Source organism: Stegodyphus dumicola, chromosome 9, assembly GCF_044657685.1.
Source record: "Stegodyphus dumicola isolate Sdum_Otavi_A_Nest chromosome 9, ASM4465768v1".
NCBI lineage: Eukaryota > Metazoa > Arthropoda > Arachnida > Araneae > Eresidae > Stegodyphus > Stegodyphus dumicola.
Window position 1 is genome coordinate 44,800,184 of NC_140776.1, and position 21,344 is coordinate 44,821,527.

General features: G+C 34.6%; 1 protein-coding gene across 3 annotated transcripts in view; it reads left to right on the top strand.

Annotated features, from left to right (window-relative positions):
- The window catches only part of LOC118197241 (uncharacterized), a 63,489-nt gene that overhangs the window by 12,200 nt on the left and 29,945 nt on the right, over positions 1 to 21,344 (top strand). The window contains exon 2 of one of the 3 annotated variants that reach the window (XR_015042965.1): positions 19,046 to 19,381. The exons of the other annotated variants lie outside the window; for them this stretch is intronic. The gene's annotated coding sequence lies outside the window, so the exon portion shown is untranslated. Of the gene's footprint in view, positions 1 to 19,045; positions 19,382 to 21,344 lie in introns of those variants that run through there. 3 annotated transcript variants of the gene reach the window in all.

Genomic DNA, 21,344 nt, shown 5'->3' on the forward strand with positions numbered 1-21,344 from the left:
GTTGTGTAGCTTATACGTAAATCCCGCACTGAAGTTGTGGATCCTTTAAGTGATAAACTTCGGATCTCCGCTCATTCGAATTGTAAAGAAGAGTGTTAGTCTATCAGAAGCTTGTGCGACAGTTAATTTTTTTTCATCTTGTTATGGTGGTTTGATGAGATATCTTTTCACAAAAGGGCCGAAGGTACTTATCAGTTAACGTATAGCAATTCCTGCTACTGATGTGTAAAAATAAATATAGTAACTATCATCGCATAACAGTAATAAGTAAATATCATCGCATAACAGTAATAAGTAAATAAACAGAAGTGTGACTCGTAATTCGTTGCAACGAATAAAACTAGATTTAAATAAGTACGAGCAACGAGGAACGCATGAAAAAAACAATATACAGTTTCGATGATGTAAAAAATAAAGAAATGTGATGATACACTACGATTATTTACCGATCAGAACGAGTATTTTTCGTGTTGGATACCCCATTTTTAATGTACTTTAATAAAATACGACAATAGTTACCGTATTTCTTTGTATAAGTGGTAGAAAATGCTGTTCGTTAACCAATGGCATCGAGCCGAGTGTCATCATTCGTATGAACAATTATCATACATTTTTCAGTCGGTGCACGCATTTGTTATGCGTTCGTTCTGAAGTCATTTAGAGAAATTATGTGCGAAGTTAGTCAATAAATATTATGATAGAAGTTAATACAATAAATATGCAGACTCTTTTAATAATATCTACATGCAGGAACTTAAATCGAAGATATACTTACAAACTTTTGATGTGAACGAGGAACATGTAACAAATAACGCGCAATAATACCCAGCTGAACTTACTAGACACCTAAACTTCATGCAGTTAACGAAGAATGTAGGAAACATCTTACACTTGAGCAAATTTATCATTGCTGACAATCGTATTCAGCTCGGGTCACGCATGCGTTGAATACCAAATTATGTAGTTAGCGCCTGTAAGGATGCCGTTTTCGTAACTTTGCGCTGCCATTAGTAGGGTGATTAGAAAGGCCAGTTGCTATACCACTAGGCTTGGATTCGGAAAGCACCGATGTTTGTAACTGTATACTATTTTTATGGCATAGGGAATAGCCGAAAGTTCTCCGGAGATGTATGAAAAGGTGCTAGAGCCTGGGGGGAGGGGTGTTCTCGATTAAAACTGGGATGGAACTGTTGCATTTTTGTCAAAAGAATTGAATAGGGAAAAATATTTTATTTAATTTATATAAAATAACAAAAACCGAAATCAATATCAAAATATATACCAAAAAAAATTTAAGTATTACATATAAGACATCTCTCATTCTCACACAATATACACAAAATAACGAAACACAAACAAAAATTTCAAATAATATTTATATTTTTTTTTTCTCTTAACCCGCGAGCACATGCACCGATCCGACGAACACGAGAACACGCGCCGGGTATGTCATACCCGAATAAAAAGTTTGTAATTAAAAATTTGCCAAAGAAAATTAATCGGTTTTTAAAAGAAATTAAAATGTAAAACCAGGTTAATACTTCATTTTAGACAAAATATGAAAGAATAAGGAGAGGTAAAATTACTTACAATTTTTTGAACATTGTTTACAAAATGAGGTCATATGTTCCATACATATACTTTTGCTACAATTTTCACAAATGAATCTAGTCTTTCTATCTTTTTCTTGGGGCACTCTGTACACCTCTTGTAAGTAATTTTAGGATTTTTTTTTTGGGGGGGGGTTCATTGTTAACATGTTCATCGGTGGTCAGTATTTGTCTAGAATCAGGAACTACAGATGCTCGTCGTCGTTCATTTTGCACACTTTCTATTAGCTGCATCCCTAAGGCTTTGAGAAAAGTACGCCTGGTACGTTATTCCGTTGGTGGTTCCTTCTTTGATAGTAGAATTATTCTTGCATTAATGGCAGCCACGTTTAACACTGAAAAGAAAATCACCATAAGCCATCGACGTGCTACACTTGCTGTAGAATACGCAGCTGCCATCTCATCTACAACATCGACTTCTCCTTTTGTCATGTTATAGAATGTAATGATTTCAGGCTTTTTAGATTCCCCAGTAGATTCATCGATTTGATCGCCAGAATGCAGTGTGAATAACAGGATCACACTCTTATTTTTTTTCGGCACATAAGATACAAGTGTTGCTTCTTTCTGAAAACCGAAAATTGAAGAATATACTTCTCTTTCCTTTGCCAGAAATTCAGGTGGGATTTCTCTCTTATTTTTACGCATTGTACCTACTATCGTAATTTTCTTCTTTAGGAGATCTTGAGATAATTCATATCCCATATACCAATTATCAACTGTTAAATTTCGACTAGTGTTGTATAAGGGCCTTATTAAACGTTTGACAACTTCGCTTGCACCATTTTCAACTTGAAATGGCCCATCTGGTTGTTTATCAGCATAAATTTCCATACTCCAGGTATAAAATAATACCCTTGTGTCTACAAGAGCAAATATTTTTATGCCATACTTTGCTGGCTTGTTGGGCATATATTGTTTGAAGGAACAACGACCTCTGAATGATTCCAACTTCTCATCAATGCTCACATACTCCCCTACAGTATCAGCCTTTTGGAAATTTGAATTTCCAAAAAATTCTCTGATCGGAGCTAATTTATCAACGTTTCTTCTACTGGAACGATCTCTAATGTCATCAAAACGGAGGCATCGTAAAAGAAAGAGGAATTGGTTCACTGACATTGTTTCCCGAAATATGTCCATTCCCGTTCCGTCTGTTGCCCACAAATCTCTTACGTTCACATGGATGATTTATAAACTCCACATAAATACAGAAATCCAATTAAAGCTTTGATTTCCAATTCATTTGTTGATTTCGCATCCCGTTCACGAGTGAAATTTCCACGTAGTGAATCAATATAAATATTTGTATTGTCGACTTTTTAACATAGCTTCATCGATAAGCAGTGACCAGGAATCTAAAGGTGTTGAGACGTCTTTAGAATACTTCGTATTTCCAGGGAGTTTAGTTATAATATTTTTGGCGCCAATTCTAACATTAGTCCGGAATTTATTTTTGTTCCATTTTACTCCATTTTTTCCAACATAAAACTCATTGCTACATTCCAAAGTTTCATTTTTTGTTTCTGTATCTGAACCACTACTCTCTATGGATGAATCATGATTACTATTATATTCTTCGTCATCAACATCTTCATCGTCTTCACTAAATGAATCCTCATCAGAAGAAACTGTTTCAAGAAGATTTCTCAATCTTTTCATCTCTTCATCGTAAGGAATATACGGCACCATGCTTACAACTCAAGAAAAACCTATACTAAAAGCTTGAAAACGAGAAGTGTGAAGCGACTCACTGAGAAACGCGAGTACACGCGCGGGTATGACATGCCCGAACAATGCTGTTCCTAAAAAACCGTTGCACCTGTCACCTCAGGAATTTCCCCCATTTAAGTACGCGACCTTGAACTCAGCTACACCAAGTTTCGTCCTTTTATGAAAGAATGGGTGAGAAATATACAAAAAGAAAAATGCGCGTGGGTATGACATACCCGTTGCGTGTGCTCACGGGTTAAGAAAATAGGATTTTAAAAAACATAAAATATCCACTGAAAGTGGCTAAGTCTTGTTCTTATTTTAGATCCAATATTGCCTGAAATTGAAAATACTCGTTTACTAGCTACTGAGCTTGGTTTTATAGTTTTCATGGCATCAAATAACAAATTTAAGTTTTTTGTTCTTTTATTGGTAGCTTCAAATAATGAAAATTCAGCTTTCAGTGAGGTTCGATTTGTAAGTTTTTTTCCAGGGAACTTGTGAAATGATTTTTCCATGGCTTCTTTTAAAAAAGCATTGCTCTGATGAGTAGTTTCTTCGATTTACTCTTCATCAGAATACATAGCACAAGAAACAATTCTCATTGAAACTTCACTTATGTGCAGTGTAAAACAATCTCTTATACACTTAATATATAACAATTTTCATTCGGACATAGGTAAAACACAGATTTTGGAAATAAATCTTTTAAATATACCTGCTTTAGTTTTAACAACCCGAATTTTCTTTATCATCACCGTAATAACAATTATTCGATCTACAATCCATTTGTGAGTAGGTACATTATCCTTTACCTATAACACTAAATTACGTGAATATTATCTTTTTCAAATCTCCATTTATTTCGTTGTTGCAGTTCATTTAAGTAATTATGGTGCCATTTTTTTTTCCAAATCAACTTTACGATTCTTCTTATTCTCGCCCATTTCTGAAATCGATTTTCATTTAAATCGGTTAAATCAGGCTCAATCACTAAATATATTGATCTATTTATCAAAAACGGCGCAGAAGTTAAAAACTCGAAAATCATCTTCGTTAGCTGTTAACGGACACAGAGGTCTTGAATTTAAAATTCCCTCAATCTGTATAATTACTGTTAAGAACTCTTCATATGTTAAATTTTCTCTGCCTACAACTCTTTTAAAATGGTACTTAAATTATTTAATTGTAGCTTCCCAAAGGCCTCCAAAATTGGGTGGTATGAATTTCCATTCGATAGTCACGGCAGATAAATAATTAGCTAGAGTTTCATTTGGGATTTTAATTAAGTTATGAAGTCTTTATTTCTTTGTTGGCACCAACGAAATTTGTGGCATTGTCCGATAATTTTGCACATTTACCCCTACCAGATATAAATCTCTTTAACGCAGTTATAAAGTCTTCGAAAGTTAGATCGATCACCCTTTCAGTATGCATATCTAACCTAACCAATATATCAGTTTTCCCCGGGTTATTAAAACTGTAATAAGCTAGTGGTACCAAACTCGAAACTTCAATATTTACACTGAGTACCTGATCAGTAATCGGTAATTTTTTTGGGTACAAGTAAATGTATCTCTTTCTGGAAACTCCTATTTTTATTTGCGATTGTTGTCGTAACGCGACCTTTCACAACCATTGACGAATCATTTAATCAGGAGATTAATGTGTTTATTTTTTCGCTTTTTAGACCTAAGCGCTTCACACACTGTTCACGTAATAAACATGTCTGAGAACCTGAGTCCAATATACATCTCACCTTCTTCCCATTGCGAACTGTTATTTTTAATTAATACTCGTACCTCAATAGAACATCCTTCTCGAAGTGGACACGTGACCTGATTTTAGATTTTGTATTTCTTTCTAAAAATACAGCTCGATAGCTACTGCCAGAAACCCTGACCGGCAGATGGCGTTACACCTGCGGTTTACTTGATTTCTCTGGACATTGAACTCTTACTTACTGAGACACGTCTTACTTACTGATTATGTCTTACTGAGACAAAGTGTCTCAAATTTCTCGCATACACGTTCGCCTTTCGAGCGCTTTACTTAGAATTTTCATCACAAGACCCATTGTGGACACAGTTGATAGAAAAGGATAGTACTGTCTTATGCAGTAGAATGTCTGTATAAAACACATAAGTATCAATAGAACATTCTTTGTGTTAGCTATCGCAAAGCTAGAAGCGACGACAGATTTATTTTCGTTTGAATCCAGCGTCGGGGGAAAAACGGCACTCTCCCGCCGGTTTCATTTCCGGTTTGCAGTTCAAGGACATTCGATGAAATCCTGCAATCGAGCTTGAAAAATGCTGGCTTTATTGGAAATATCAATCAAAACATTTAAAACAGCTCAAGTATCACACATGAACAATGATAAATAATAAAAAAGAACAAACATAAAGTAAGAATCAGAATAAATGAACTTGAGAACAAAAATAAAAAGTTAAACGGGAAGAAAAGGAACGTAAGAGATGTCTTTACAAGGAGTTCATGAAACTCTGGCATTCCAATATAGTTTACTTCTCACCACATTTCTGAGACCCTTTATCTAGTTATGGGGATATAAGAACATGTTCTGCATTCATGATGCCCGAATTACAAATTTGGCAGATACTAGATGGGGTTTTTGACAAAACATTTTCCATGTGTCTTGAATAGAAAAATGAATTAATTTATTATGTGGCTTGCCACAGAAGCAATGAACAATTTCTTTCACTACATTCGGGGAACAAAAATTTGAAACATGCCTTATTTATTTTAACCACTCCTACTCTTTCAGGAACCGGAAGTTTTTTTAAATTGCGGGCATGAGTTTAAAGCGTGGACTTTATTATATTTACACAAATTACATTTAACACTTTTTTCTTTTTATAAAAACACATTCGTGACCTTTCTCTTGAAAACGCGAATTCTGAAACTATGCCCGCGCCAAGCCTAATCTGCGCCGTCGTGCAAATGTCTAGCGAGCGCCTTTATGCATTGATGATATTAATAAATATATATTAATATTTTAAATGAAGAATTATTAACATAATATGAAAAAACAAACAAAAAAATACGTTTTATCTTTTAATTTGTCTAAATATGCAAACATTTTGTGCTTTGTTAAAACCCCACACTCAAACATATTTATTGAAGAATTATACATACATTTATGTTATAAAAAGCCGCCCAACCGAAGGCATGGATGTTTGTAAATGTATAGTGTCCGCGTGGCATGGGGGGCGCTCTAAATATGCGAGGCGAAAGCCCTCTCGAAAGGTTGATAAGGAAATAGTGCTGGGAGACAATCGGACCCGTTACCCAGAATGCTCTCCATCAAAATTGGGGGGCGAAAATCCCACTGTCACCTGTAAGGTGCTCAAGGCTGTTGCCAACGGCAGGTGTATCCTGTGCTCCTTGCCTCGAGGAATTTCGTGGGCTGGGGCTGAATATAAGTCAGACAAGTGAGCGTTATTTGCTGAACACTATTTTTTATCTTAAAAATAAAAACAAATTAATTTAGATATTTAATATTTTTGCACTGAATAAATTGTTGTTCGCAGCGTAGTTTACGACAAGGTTAAAACTGTGATTACAAAGGGCACAAAAATGCTGTAGGACTGATATCTAGGGATATATCCAAAATTCTTTTTGCACACCGCTATGCTGTTGACAACGGTATAGCTTATTACATTTCCTCCAAAGTTGAACCGGCAATACTACATTTCCTCCAAAAGTTTGCAAAAACTGCAGTACATGCATAAGATCTATATTATTTATATCGCTTTGATTTTTATCAGTTAATGGTTTTTGCCGTTTTTGACACAAGTTGAGCTAATCTTGTAAATATATGTGAACGAAAATACGTATATAAGGGTTGCTTAGTCCTTATTTTGTGTCTACTGTTGCAATGGTAGTAATTTGTGCAACATGTATTTTTTTTGGGGGGGGGGTAATTTTTTTTTGACTGCTTGTTATTATTGTTATTCTACATAAAAAGGTAAGTGCAGTTACATATTATGTCAAACTTAAGTTAGCTTTTTAATTCAGAAAAGCGACGATTTGAGCATGATTACTCAAAAAATGTTTTTTTTTTTTTTTTTTTTTTTTTTTTTTTTTTAACATGAACCATTTGTTTATTAAACTAAAAATTATTATCTTTTGAGAAGAAAGGATTGACATGCTTACGGAGTACCACTGAATTTAAAATCTACCTTTGAAATTTGAAGAAGTAAAAATATACAAGGTGTATTCTGAAATTAAAAATTGGCCATTTTCCGAGTTTTAGCTTATATGGAGAACGGAAGGAAAATGTTTAGTTGCTTCATTAAATCTTAAATACATACTTTAAATTTGATTTATTTACTTTGTAAAGACATTAGAATTTTTGGAAACAAGCAAGATGAAAAATTAGCAAACGCCTTCGCTGGGAAGCGAACCACGGACCTCTGAAATATAGGCTTAGTGTGCTGACCATTACAACACGAAGGAAAGGTGGGAGAAATACCTTCTAACTTTAATAAACAAAAGAGTACTCCCACCTCCTTGAATTGTTTGGTATTTATCTAATAGTTCATATATTTTCCTAGCAATGGTTTAAGATGTACTTAGTTTTTTTCAGAAGTAAGGTAAAATATTTCAAACGGTGACGAGTGTTTTTAAAAAGTGTTTTACGCAATAGTTATTATAATATTTTATTTATTTATTTTGTTTTTACTTCCGCTTTTTCTGTTTTCATCTTCCCCGAGATGTCGGACAAAAACAGAAAAATCTAAGTATCAGAATGCAATGAAGAATAAGAAAGTGAGAGGAAGACTTAATAAACCAGAACTTTAAAATTACTCAGTTTTTCCAAAACCCAGGGAATACCCAAGCTAACGCTACTAGCATTAGTTGTCCATCAACAAGAAAGATTTAAAAGGGTTTAGTTGCTAAATTCTGCTGAAAAAAATTCTGTTTATTGTTTTTGTTGCAAAATTTTTAAATTTCAGCTACGTAAAACTGATTAGTTCTGAATTTAACGACTGAAACCACTTAAATGAGCACTTAAAATTTCATGAAAAAAATAAAATTCATTTCTGAAATCTACATCTTTCCGATTTCTTGGAACGATTACGAAAGAATAAACCTGTTGATTCGGAATTTCAAAATATATTAAAAAGACTAAGCATTGGCGCGATGTATTTGAAAGAATTATCTATGCCGTTCAGTTTTTAACCAAATAAAACTTAGCCTTTTCGTGGTTCCAGTAACAAGTTATTCGGAATAAATAATAATTTTTTATTCATGTCTGCATATATTAATCAAATTCAAACTCAAAAAAATATGCTTCATTACCTTGAAGATAAAAATTTAAAATGGAATAATTAGCTTATTAGAGGAAAATATAAAGCAAATTGTTTTAAGTAAGGTCAAACAAGCAAAGTATTTTTATATTTTACTTGATTGTACCCCTGATGCCAGGCATCAAGAGCAAATATTAATTTGTTGAGTATCTTAATTTAGAAAATACAGATATGAGTATTGAAGAACGGATTTTAGTATTTTGTGTTTCAACAGATACCATCGGTAAAGGACAAACAACATTCTTATTAAAGACTTTGGAGGAAACTGGTTTCGATATTAGTAATTTACACGGCGAATACGACAATGGCTCAAACATGAGAGGCAAAGAGTTTTCAAATAATTAAGCTCAAATCGTTGCTTTTCCGCATTAAAAAAAATTGATCTAAGTTTAACATAATATGTAACTGCACTTACCGTTTTTATGTAGAAAAACAATAACAACAAGCAATCACAAAAAAGATAAATGTTGCACAAATTGCTACGATTGCAACAGTAAACACAAAATAAGGATTAAGCAATATGTCGAATGCGTGTACCCTTACATACGCATCGGCATCACGTAGTTTCACGTTCAAAAAAGACAGAAGAGAGCACCAGCGACAAACTCCTGCCCTGGTTATAACTTTCGGTGAAATACGATAGTGCATTAGGAGGAAGGGGCACTCAGACCTGGCAAGCTCGAGACTTACTTAACACAGTTTAAAAGCCCCAACCCCTAGAGGCGATCCAAGAGGCCGCTAACCTATCGGTCAGGCCGACGAGCTTAAGGCTAAGCTGAGTCGACAGGAATACTTAGAAACTCACGTTCCACGTCCACGTTCTGGAGGAATGGTCAACAGAAGCCCCAAATCCGGAAAGCAGAACGAAGTCACTTAAACACTGTCAGACGGACTGGGTTTCCGTGTTCGTAAACGAACACTTACCCTCTTAATTGACCGGAACTCTGTTCTATTTATCGACAATAAATTACTCATTTACAAGACCCTTTTGCGTCCCATTCTGACTTCCGCCTGCAAAACTAATCTGATGAATCTCCAAGTTCTTCAAAATATTGTACTCAGGCAAGCGGTGAACTGTCGACGGTTCATTCGAAACTCTGCAGTTCACCATGAGCTACATATTCCCGAACTCAACTGTTATGTGCCAAAACTTGCGGAGAACTTTTTTAATAAGATCCCGGAAGTGTTAACAGCACCATTCCCGTGCTCTCCTATACTAACCGCAAAAGACCGCTTGCGGTACTAAGATACCTCAACAACTAACTTTGCTTATGTTTATTGATTCATGCAACTAGTTAGTCTAGTTCCTGTCACCTATGCCTCGCTATTACACCATATTATTCCTGTACATCATCCCACTACAAATTGTCTTTTCTCTGGAACCCTTGTTGCTTGTATATTTTCCCTGTAAATATTGTGTATTTCTAATGTACCTGTAATATTATGATTGTATGTATCCCACGTCTATCACGAAGTTATTAGGACTCTCATATACTAGAGCAATACTAGGCATTTCTTTTTGCTATTCTGCCATAATAATTGCACATGCACTACGTTTCCTACTTGCATACTTACCTTCGCCTCAGGCCTGCTGCCGCGGGTGTTTTCGTTCAGACTCTGCCATATGGTCTCCTGCATCTGTTGACTTTCGTATCCCGTTGGACTTCTGTGTTATTTTTGATTTTAAGTGCTTGTACAACTCAAGGACTCGAAAATCGACTACCATTACGCCGGGTTAGCGATCATACGCGGGCAAACTTTTCTGCGAACTGCTTCGAGTTTGCCTGAGCCGACGGACTGGGCCACCAATCCAGCCTGTCATGGTATACAGATGTCGTCTTTAGGCGCCCCCAGAAGGAAACCAAGAAAGCATATGAATATACAGTTTTGAGGTTCCAGGCACCCACTGGTAATCTCAAGCAGTTTAAAGGCTCGCTGAATTCGCTAACTCCACAGACGGGGGTGTTTTGCCCCGGAGAACCATGAATATCTGACTGTGTAGCTCAACCACAACCAACGGAACGGACGAGATATGGTCCCTGCCAAGCTTGAAACAGCCATCGCTAGCGATGACTCCAGTCCTGTGCAGACTGATTTTAAACACCCGCCGCCGAGACTGCCTAAGTACAGATCCTAATCAGTAGCTTCTCAGGTTTCACCTCAGTTGACACCCGGAGGAGCTTTCAAATATGACAAGAATTTTACTGTTCAGACAGGCAGTGAGACGAATTGCTTGTTTTAATGATTGCCCAGCGCCTTTATGACTCGGCGCCGTCGTGCCCTGCACAACCTTGCACCTATTGTCGGCGCCGGCTGTCTGAAACTTTTGCTGTTCGTGACCTTCATGCCATTTAATTTTGTTTCCGTTAGAAGGTTTCGTATATTCACTTTTACCCTTTGAAGTTAAATATATGTCACATTCTCGTCTTAGCCGTTGTGGTTTAAAATATGATTCTCCTTGTTTATTGCAATATGTGTCATCAATTCGCGATCAAGTAAACCGAATATTTTATCTGATACAATTAATTCACATACTGATTTAAAATCACTCAGTTTAGGCAACTGACAATAAATACTCAAATGTAGCAATTAATCTTGACGCTAATTGTACATAACTTTCTGAATGTAATTTTTGTGCTCTTTGGAAACTTTAAATACTCCTGCGACGTTGGTTGAAATTCTTTCAACATTATTGTTTTAAGCTTATTATAACTGCGTAAGTCTTCTTCAGTCAAATAAACCATTAAATTTTTTGTTCTCTCACCCAAAATATTTAAAAGAATTTCTGATTTTAGTTCATCGGACACACTTTTGGTTTTAAACGCTTTCTCAAAGGACTGGAAAAAAGATTAAACGACTCTACTCTCGAAGGTACTAGGATGCATAGCGTTTTAATACTTTTAATTAAATTTTCTAAACTCTCCTCTGTCGAATATGACTTATTCTAAGACAACTCCTTTCGCATATTCGCGATTTCAAGTTCTTTCTCCAAATGCGCTACTTTGATTTTCTCTAATTGTAGCTTTATTTCGTTTTCAAGTTTTTGTAACGCAAATTTTGACTCGGTTTCGGCTTTGAGTTTTTTCGCTTCCTCAAGTGCATAATCAGCTATCCTGTTAACTAACTCAGGATCGGTTTTGAAAAACCTTACTGTTCTCTATCAAATTCTTTAAATCAACTATTTTCGTGCTTTTCCGCAATGGTTAGACCTAATTCCGCAGCTACGAGTTTTAACTAATCTTTCCTCAATTCTGGAATTACAGATCCTTTACTCTAATTACTAAAAGCTAAATAAGGAAACTGCTCTTACCTCAAATCACTGGGATTGCTATAATTGTTTATTGATAATTTAAATAATCGAATTCGCATATCACACACACAGCAGCTCTCAGCAATTCTTTTCATCTCTGCCGCGCGTGCGCAGCTGCTTTTAGAGCATGCGCAAACACGCATCTTCTTAATCTAATTCTGAAACTTGATAAAGACAATTATGTCGAAACGTTGCGAAAGAAAATATAGATTATTTTAATACCCTGTGTTTTATTTAAAATCCCGTTAGACAGAAGCCAGAACTTTTAATTTTACATTAATTTTTGAGAGAAGAAATGTATATAATAAAGTTGAAGTTTTAAAAATGTAAAATAGAAATGTTTCCATTTTTCACTTTACAATATTAAGCGAACTTGTAGTGACACGAGTGACACGGGACGAATTGCACATATGTATTACTAACATAAAATAAATTGGTTAGACACGTCTTTTTCCACGTAGCTGCACAATGCACAAGCACGTTGAAGAAATGTGCTTGCTGCCAGTTGCATAGAATGAATAGCAAATCAAATAAGCTTAAAATTAATTTTTACTTAATAATATCAATTCTTTATAAGAAAACCGGTTTTCGAATCTGACAAATTTACTTAAAACCGGGTTTGAAAACCCTAATAAGTACACGGAAATGAAACGAGGATGTGTACGATCTTTCTAGCAGTCTTACTGAGTGTTGTATAACATCCCCAGCAATCCATAAATATTGCCGAGCTTTCCGCAAATTTGCTTGTAAAGTTTTTACTTTCTCATTTTCAACTACGGACGGCTATTTCGTCCATAGTTTGTTCCTGAAAGTATTTGCGAATGTCGAATAGTACGAAAGCAGAGGGATGTAAAAAGATATGCACCAAAAATTGTGTTTTAAAATATTTATTTATAAGTGTATATATAATGAAGTTAACGAGGCCTTTTAAGTGCTTTCGGATATTTTCTTTATAAACTCGCCAAAAGTTAGTTGAATTTCTCAACTGTTTCTTCCTCATTTTCATTGTTGCTCAATTAAGTATTCATTTGACTGAGGCACTGAGATTCAATCAACTCATGAATATCTTCATTGTTGACATCCAATTTTAGTTATTCGTTAGGCTAGTTTATCTGTTACAGCTTCCGGTGTTTCTTCAGAACTTATAAAATTACTCATCATTCGAGGGCATAACTGTTTCCAGGAATCTTTGATTGTCGACTTCCCCCCCCCAGCCCACGAGTTTTCAGTATTGTTTATTGGGTTCCATATGTTATAGTTCTTCCAAAAATCTGTTAATGTCGGCCCATCTTTCCTGTCAGTTGCCTTGATGGTCTTGGTTATTATTGTCCACACATAATATATTTTAAACTTAGCTATTGCTGTTTGGTCCATGGACTGTATGAGGCAGGTAGTGTTGTTACTGCCGTCAGGTAGCGTTGAAGCGCATAACTAGACTTTGTACTTTTTGGCAACCCTACTTGGGTTGCACTCTGTTCTGAAGAATTGTAGCAAAAACCGACTGACTCGGTAACAATGATTTGAACTCTCGTTTGAGAGTAATTTAGAATAGTTAAAATTTTGTAAATAAATTTTGTATATAGTTTTAGTGCGTGTGCTGATGTGTTCACATATTGAGTGATTTTATTGAACCGTATTTTGCACAGTAAAATTATGACTAACCTGCATTGAAGCGAATTATTATGAACAGGATTAAGACAGGATTCGAATCAGAACATTGCAGGTAGTATAGGGAGGAAGGAACACAACACTGATTTCCGGTTGTAAATTTTGCTAAGATCTTGGGTATCCTGCAGCATGGTCTAAAATTAATAATGCTTTAAATTGTAAGAAACTGTCTATTTTCACAATATTGCTAAACAGTCGGCACGAAATAAAAAGTGGACCTATCTTTAAATATTAATGCAGTAACTTGGGCATTTTTATTTGATTTCCGAACAATTGGAAACAATTCTTTCTCTTTCAGTGCTCTGGCTTTTTTTTTTCCGTTTGGTAAACTAACAGTAAGTTCAATTTTAAATCAACTGCTAAGTTTTCACCAAAAAGCAATACCAATCGGTTTTGAAAGTTTTATGTCCAGTGGGGCTACCTAAGTTGTTTGGAAGTTTTATGTCCAGGGGTATTCAGTTAATAAAATTTTAAAAGCGTTTGGAATTAGTCATTAACTAAACAAGATAAATCTTTGTAACTGCAAAAAAGCTTTAAGAAAATCCAATTCACCAGTCAATGGAAGAAGCTTTTCGAATGGTTTTGGCAGACCCAAAGTCAAAATTATAATTAAATTTCCAAATATTACTTCTTGAAGACTTGCTAATTTCGCCTTTTCGGACGTAAGATTCCTGTCCCTTGACACGAAATTTAACGTTGTTTTAGTGTGGCTGTTTGTATGTCAAACCATACTGACAAGATATACTATAAATTCTCTGTATCCAAATCATACTGACTAAAGTATACTAAAAATTCTCATTCAGAAGTAGAATCTTTAAGAATCGAACCATGGATTTTTATTGATAGACGAGAATATGACTTGAAAATTGAACTTATGGCGAATTCGTGCAGTTTTATAATTGACGGAAGGAGGAAATAGAAGCACGACAAGGATATTAACGTTATTTCTAACAGCGGAAAGTCATCTTTGAAGCCCCCTCCCAAAAAAATGGTTAGAGTAGATTTTAAGGTACCCCCTTGTATTGTGGCGAAGTTGTTGTTTCATTTATGGTAGTTGAATGTTATGGAAACCCTATTGTGACGTAATCGGGTGCATGATTCTGGGAAATTTTGAATCCTGGGATGTTTTGTAAGCGCTTTTGTGTTGTGTTTTGGTTTTATTGTTTAGACGGTAGAATGGCTGAAAGTAGTAAGATTAATTTGAAGTTTCTGTACAATTTGGAACGAAAGGGAAAAAGAGCATTGACTGGCGTGTAAATGAAGGTTTACTTAGTAGCCATTATAAGTGTCCTGTATGTAGGAAGGATATGCGTCTAGTCGAACGTAAAATCCGTTTAGATGGATTTGAATGGGTTTGTAGGAAGAAAGATTTAGATGAGGTGACGCCTGTATACGGATTCGAGTTCAGATAATTTTAGGATGCTGTTAAGGAATTTTGTGTGCCCACAGACTAAAGACGAAGGAACTTCTAAATGGTGTAAGTGGATATTTGCTTCTTGTAGTGCTTAAATGTATAACGTTTTTCATTTTTTATGTTATTTTATTATTTGATTTATAGTTAGTTTATTGAGATTATGTATTTTTTGTTTGCCTGTATTGTAGAATTGGGTGCTCCTTTGACTTTTTAAGTGAAAATATATCGATGTGTACATGGACAAAGTGAAAGGAGTGCGCAATGCAAGTTTGTGCAATTATTGGATTTTTTTTAAGCGAAAATAGGCGACGTTTGCATGGATAAATTTAAGGGAGTGCACAATGCCATTTTTGTGCAATTCGAGGATTTTTTTTTAAAAGTGAAAATAGGTCGATGTGTACATGGATACCGAGTTTGTTAAATTTTGTCTTGTTATTTTGGCTTTGTGTAGCGGCGATTTTCGCGGCAAAAATCGCCGCGAGCCAAAATAATAAATGAAAGAATTGCACAAACTCGGTATCCATGTACCGCCAAGTTTCGCCAAGGGGTACCCTAAAATATACTTTTACCAAACATTTTTTTTTAAAGGTTTATTTCTCATGGGGTCATTGATAAAAAAGCCTTTAAAAAGTTTTCATCTTGCCATCAAAGAAAACATTCCGCTATTGGAAATAGCATTAGTCACTAATGATTAACAAAAAGTTTCATGTAAAGTCTGTGTGCAAATTATTTTTCAGGAAAGACAATGTGTGTGTTTGCTATAACGTAGTAATTTGTATCAGTATCGGTAATTCTGTTCCAAACATGAAATTGTATATGAGTGAAATGATAAAAAGTGTACAAGAAATGTATTGAAGAAGTGAAAAGTAAAAGTATTTTAATGTAAATTTGGGAAGCATTTTATTCAAAGTGAAGTATTTTAATGTAAATTTGTCTTCCCAAAATAAATTTAAGAAAACACTTGAAATTAAGAATCTGTTACATGCAATTCTGTTTTCTGAATTTCCCTTACATACGTTTGGTCATAAATTGTTTCCAAAATACGTTTGTTGCAGATACCGCCGGTACCCAACCCACGTTGCCAAGTTGGCTAGCTAAAAAAAACAATTTTAAGAACTTCTCATAGAAAAAAAGTATACAGTCAAAAATCGTTAATCCGGACTCGTCGGGACTTCGGCGATTCCGGATTATCGATTTTTCCGGATTATAGATCATCAGTTTAAATCTCGTAAGATGGCATGCAGAAATTCTAAAATTAAAATATGAAATCGCAATTTATGAAATAAAGAACAATTATGATCTAAAGGGTATCAAAATTTACAAAAAAAAAAAAAAAAAAAAAAAAAAAAAAAGCTTAATATTTATTTGTTTACTTTATTAAACATTTCTTTCAATGTAAGTTGTTTCGTTTTATGTGATAATACTTTCTCTTTAATTCTATAAACAGACATAATTTCTTGTTCAGTTACAAAGTTCCGCTGTTCAAGTCCCGTTAATTGATGTGCCGAGAATACCGACTAACTTGTCAATCGAAATTTTTTCGTTTTCACTAACCTCTCTGTCACATTCTTCATGTCTTTATCCATTTTTTGTTTGTTGGACATCGAAACATACTTTCGTTTTGTAGATCCTTTGGAACTTCCAGCATCGGAAATTCTATTAAAGTTTACTTTTATAAAATTGCTGTTATAGTCTGCAAAAAATAATAAGCGGGATCCAATTCGAAGATTAAGGAACAACGCAATCATTAACATTAACTGAAATAGATAATTAGATAATTTTACCTTACACCGTCCGTTATACATTAAACGCGCAGGCGGAAACGTATTCTGCACTTGCGCACACGCATATGCGCAGTAGTGAAGGTCTTACGCGCACGCGTAAAACGCATGTGCGCATGTGCCTACGCGGTGCATGCGCAGAAAGTTTTTAGCTTTGAGGTCCGGATTATAGATCATTCCGGATTATGGGTGCCCGAATTAACGACTTTTGACTGAAACACTTGAAATTAAGAATTTATTACATGCAATTCTGTTTTCTGAATTTCCCTTACATACGTTTAGTCATAAATTGTTTCCAAAATACGTTTGTTGCAGATACCGCCGGTACCCAACCCACGTTGCCAAGTTGGCTAGCTAAAGAAAACAATTTTAAGAATTTCTCATAGAAAAAAAGTATAGTTTCATAATTAGAAACAGTGTCTGAACTTTTATATCGATTCTATGGGCTGAATTCTGTCGGTTAGCAAAGAATTAGCATAAGGCTCAAGGGACTTTCCTTTAATGCTAAAGTCTGGAAGGGGATTTAAGAAGCCGATAAATCATAATTTCTGCTCTATTAAGAAATCTGATTTTGGTAAAAAGGGAAAGGTCATCAGAGGCATAATCATGAAATCTATTGTTATTTTCATAATTCTTAGGAGTCTCGGTAGTCCGTACTCTTTTCATTGTGCAACCTTACAGAAGATTCTATTTTAATCATTTTCCGTTAATGGTACTTACGTAATATTACACTCACTTTAGTCGCCGAATTTTCTAATTGTATCGAACTATGACAGCCATGTTTGTAACAATCTTTTCGCTCACGCAGCATAGCTATTGTCATATGTGTTCTTTTAGTTTTAATCCAAGTTTCAACGGTTTTCACACCAAAATCGTTAATATTTGTTGAGGAGAGGCCTAAAACTCAGTTTTCAAATATGTATCTGTGAGATTTGTCAGCAATGAAAGAAATTGAAGTAAAACTACCGCAAGAATACAGTACTTTGCTGCAAAATCGCTGAAGGCAACAATGATGATGTATTTCCTAGATAGTTAGGGCTCGAAGTTGTGCGAGACTCCGAGTTTGAAGAGTTCTGATATTTAAGCTAAAAAATCTGATGTGTACACCACATGACTTCCTTGTACGGAATATTAAATTATACGCATTTTTTCTTGCATTTCATTTAAACAAACACTATTGGATTGAATTAAATCTACTTCGCGACAGCGCATAAACCACAATAGAATAAATGCATTCTTTAAAATTCACTCTAGTATTTGTTAACCATAGCGACACTCTGGCGCTAGATTCACTTAACAGTATTATAGTTCGTTCATATTATAACTCAGAATGCACAAAATTTATATAATTTAAAGAATAGAATTATCTAATCGTTGCCACATGTTCTATTCAAATACTATAATAAAGCTAGAATGATGTATAAAAGAAATTAAGCAAACAAAACAAAAAAGAAACAGTTTTTCATAGACGATTGAGTATTTCTCATTCAATTAATTCAGTTCTCACTTCGCGACAAGTCAAAAAACATAAAAACTCAAAATATTTGTATTAAAAATTACGAAGTAAATCTTAAACACGTATTTCCTCGAAAAAATTCCTGAAAGGATTAAGCATGATTTAATTCGTAATAATAAATGAAGGCGTTATCTTTGTTGCCAAGCTTAGTGTCTCTAGATTGGCAACAAATCTACTATTCTGCTGTTTCAAATGTAAACAAATATATCCGCCATGTTATTTAAGGCTGAGCCGCTAAACAGCTTTTAAATTGTTGATAATTGTACAAATATTGCTTGCAGATTTACTAAAGGGGTTAAAATTCCATAATCGGGGTGAGCGCCAAGCTTGGCGAGAGTTTTTTTATTTGGCGCGATTTTAATTTGGTTGTAGTTTCCGGCTGTATGTTTTCTTGTGGCAAACCTAGAGCTTTATTTTGGTAACTGTAAGAGCGCGAATTTAGTGTAGCCAGATTTTTTAAAAATTTAATTTTGAAATACGGTGTTTGTTTTTAAAAGTTTACTGTTTAATATTATTGTTATATATATGTTTAATATTATATTTATATAAATATTTGCAGAAGGTTAAGCTGTTGTTGGTTGGAGAATGTTGGATTTCATATAACATGAAGTTTATAATTTATGAATGTTTCATTTAATTTTATTTAGTTAATTTTTTTTTTCTTTTTTTTTTTTTTTTTTTTTTTTTTTTTTTTTTTTAGTTTTGTTTCTTGCATGTGGCAATCGAAAGATGTGGAATATTTAAAGCTTTGAAAGAAGGTTGTTTAGTGTGTTGAATTCCACGACGATAGTAACTTGAATATTTTAGTTAGTTTATGATGCTGAATACGCATAATTTGCTATTCTGTTTACGTTAAAACTGACTTCGCAGTGCTCTGATCTGATAAGTGTATACATTTATTTACTCAATAATTATTTATAAGAATTGTTCATTCTACTATTTTATGATGAATTGCATATACAGTGTCTCACAAAAGTGATGGGACACTTGTGCTTTACAAAAGGAAACTGTAGTAAAATAAATTAAAAAAACATGTAAAAATTTTTTGTGGGTGTGTTTCATACTTAATTTAGTAACAATTATTACGTAACATACATTTTCTCAAAATATTAAAATATTAATTTAATAAAAATACAATTGTTTAGAACGGAGCAAAAAAATGGCTCACATAAGTGATGGGAAACTTAATTTTCCATCAAATATTTATCCAAAAATTTTACTTTTTAAAAGGTTTTAATATTTTGTTGGATTTCTTTAAATTACTTTCTTTAAATTTTAATTTCTTTAAATTTTTCTTTAAAATTCTCCCCCCCCATAGCACAAAACATCCTCAGGATGTCCTATTTAAGTCGCAATATCCCGGGACATACTTAGGATGTCCTAAGGATGTTGATTCTCAGATGTCCTGAGGAGATCGTAATTTAACATCCTGAGGATGTCTTATTTAAGTCGCTATGTCCCGGGATATGACAGGATGTCCTGAAGATGTTGATTCTCAGATGTCCTGAGGAGTTCACCAATTTCACATCCTGAGGACATTCATTCTGCATTGTCCGGAGGACTTTCGTTGTCAAATATTTTGAGGATATTTGTTCTCAAATTTACCAGTTTTAATTTTTTGACATTGCACATCTGAAACGTGCACATTATTTTATTTTTCATATGTATTTTACTAAGTTGTTTCTAAATGCTGTACATTAAAAATATTGCTATGATTGATGATTTATTCTTGTTATTTTGTTATTAATTTTAACTGCTATTTTTTCTGACGTTTTAAAAATTTATTTAGTCATGGAAAAGATTTTTTTTAATGGATTAGCATTTTCTAGAATATTTGCAAAATTCTAAATAACGTATATTTTTTTTATAAAAAATGAATAAATTACATGTATAATTACTTACAGATTACAAACCCTACTACAAATATAGGTAAAATTAGATATATATATATATTTAATTACGGAAACGATTTTTTTTTTTAAATTTGGGTATAGAGACATTAGGTATTTTTTTGGAAGCAGGAAACATGAAAAATTAGCAACTGCCTTCGCCGGGAATCGAAGGACGGACCTCTGGAATATCGGCCCAGTGTGCAAAACCACTACACCACGAAGACACGCTAGGTGTGGTGGTGGTGTATTTAATTATGGCAAAGCACACTAGGGCTATCTGCCTAAGGGGAGGGATGTCTTCGTGGAGGACTTTCTAAGGGAAACTGGCTCGTATACACGTTACACATGGGGAAAACCACGAAAACACCCATGCAGCCAGCCCGTTCGCGGCATTCGAACCTCGGATCGCACTACCAGGGTTCAGCGACTTTACCGCTCGGCCGCTGGTGGGCCGAAGACACGCTAGGAAAGCGGAAGAAATACCTTATATTACTTCTCTTTTTAAAGGCCGACTTTTTTTTAAGGGGATCCAATCACTAAATCCTGGGTGTGGATATACTTCATCCAACACCTTTTTAGTTCGGGCGCCACTGTAGAGACATTAGGATTTTTTGGGGAAGCCGTAGAGATGAAAAATTAGCAACCGCCTTCGCCGTGAATTGAACCACGGACCTCTGAAATACCGGCCCAGCGTGCAGAACTATTACACCACGAAGGCACGCTAGGAAAGCGGGAGAAATACCTCATAAGGAAAATTTTTTTCCTCTAATTACAGGACAGAAAATGTTTTTCAATCGCGCGATCTGTTATTGATATTGAATTACAGTCGTGCGATAATTTCGCAGTAAAGATACATCTCTGATGACTATCCAAGATTCTAGAAACTTTGGTCTTATATAGAGATGGTCGTCTTATAGAAATAATGCTTAATATCAATATTTATTTATAATCTCAGAACTATTGGTCACTTTCAGAAGTGGTCGTTTGAGAGGCGATACTCTATATATTTATTTACTGATACTCTCAGATTCCAAAATTTGTTTATATTCTCAGAAATATTGGATGGAAGGTGGTCGTCCCATACATGCAAAATTTTACATTTCATTA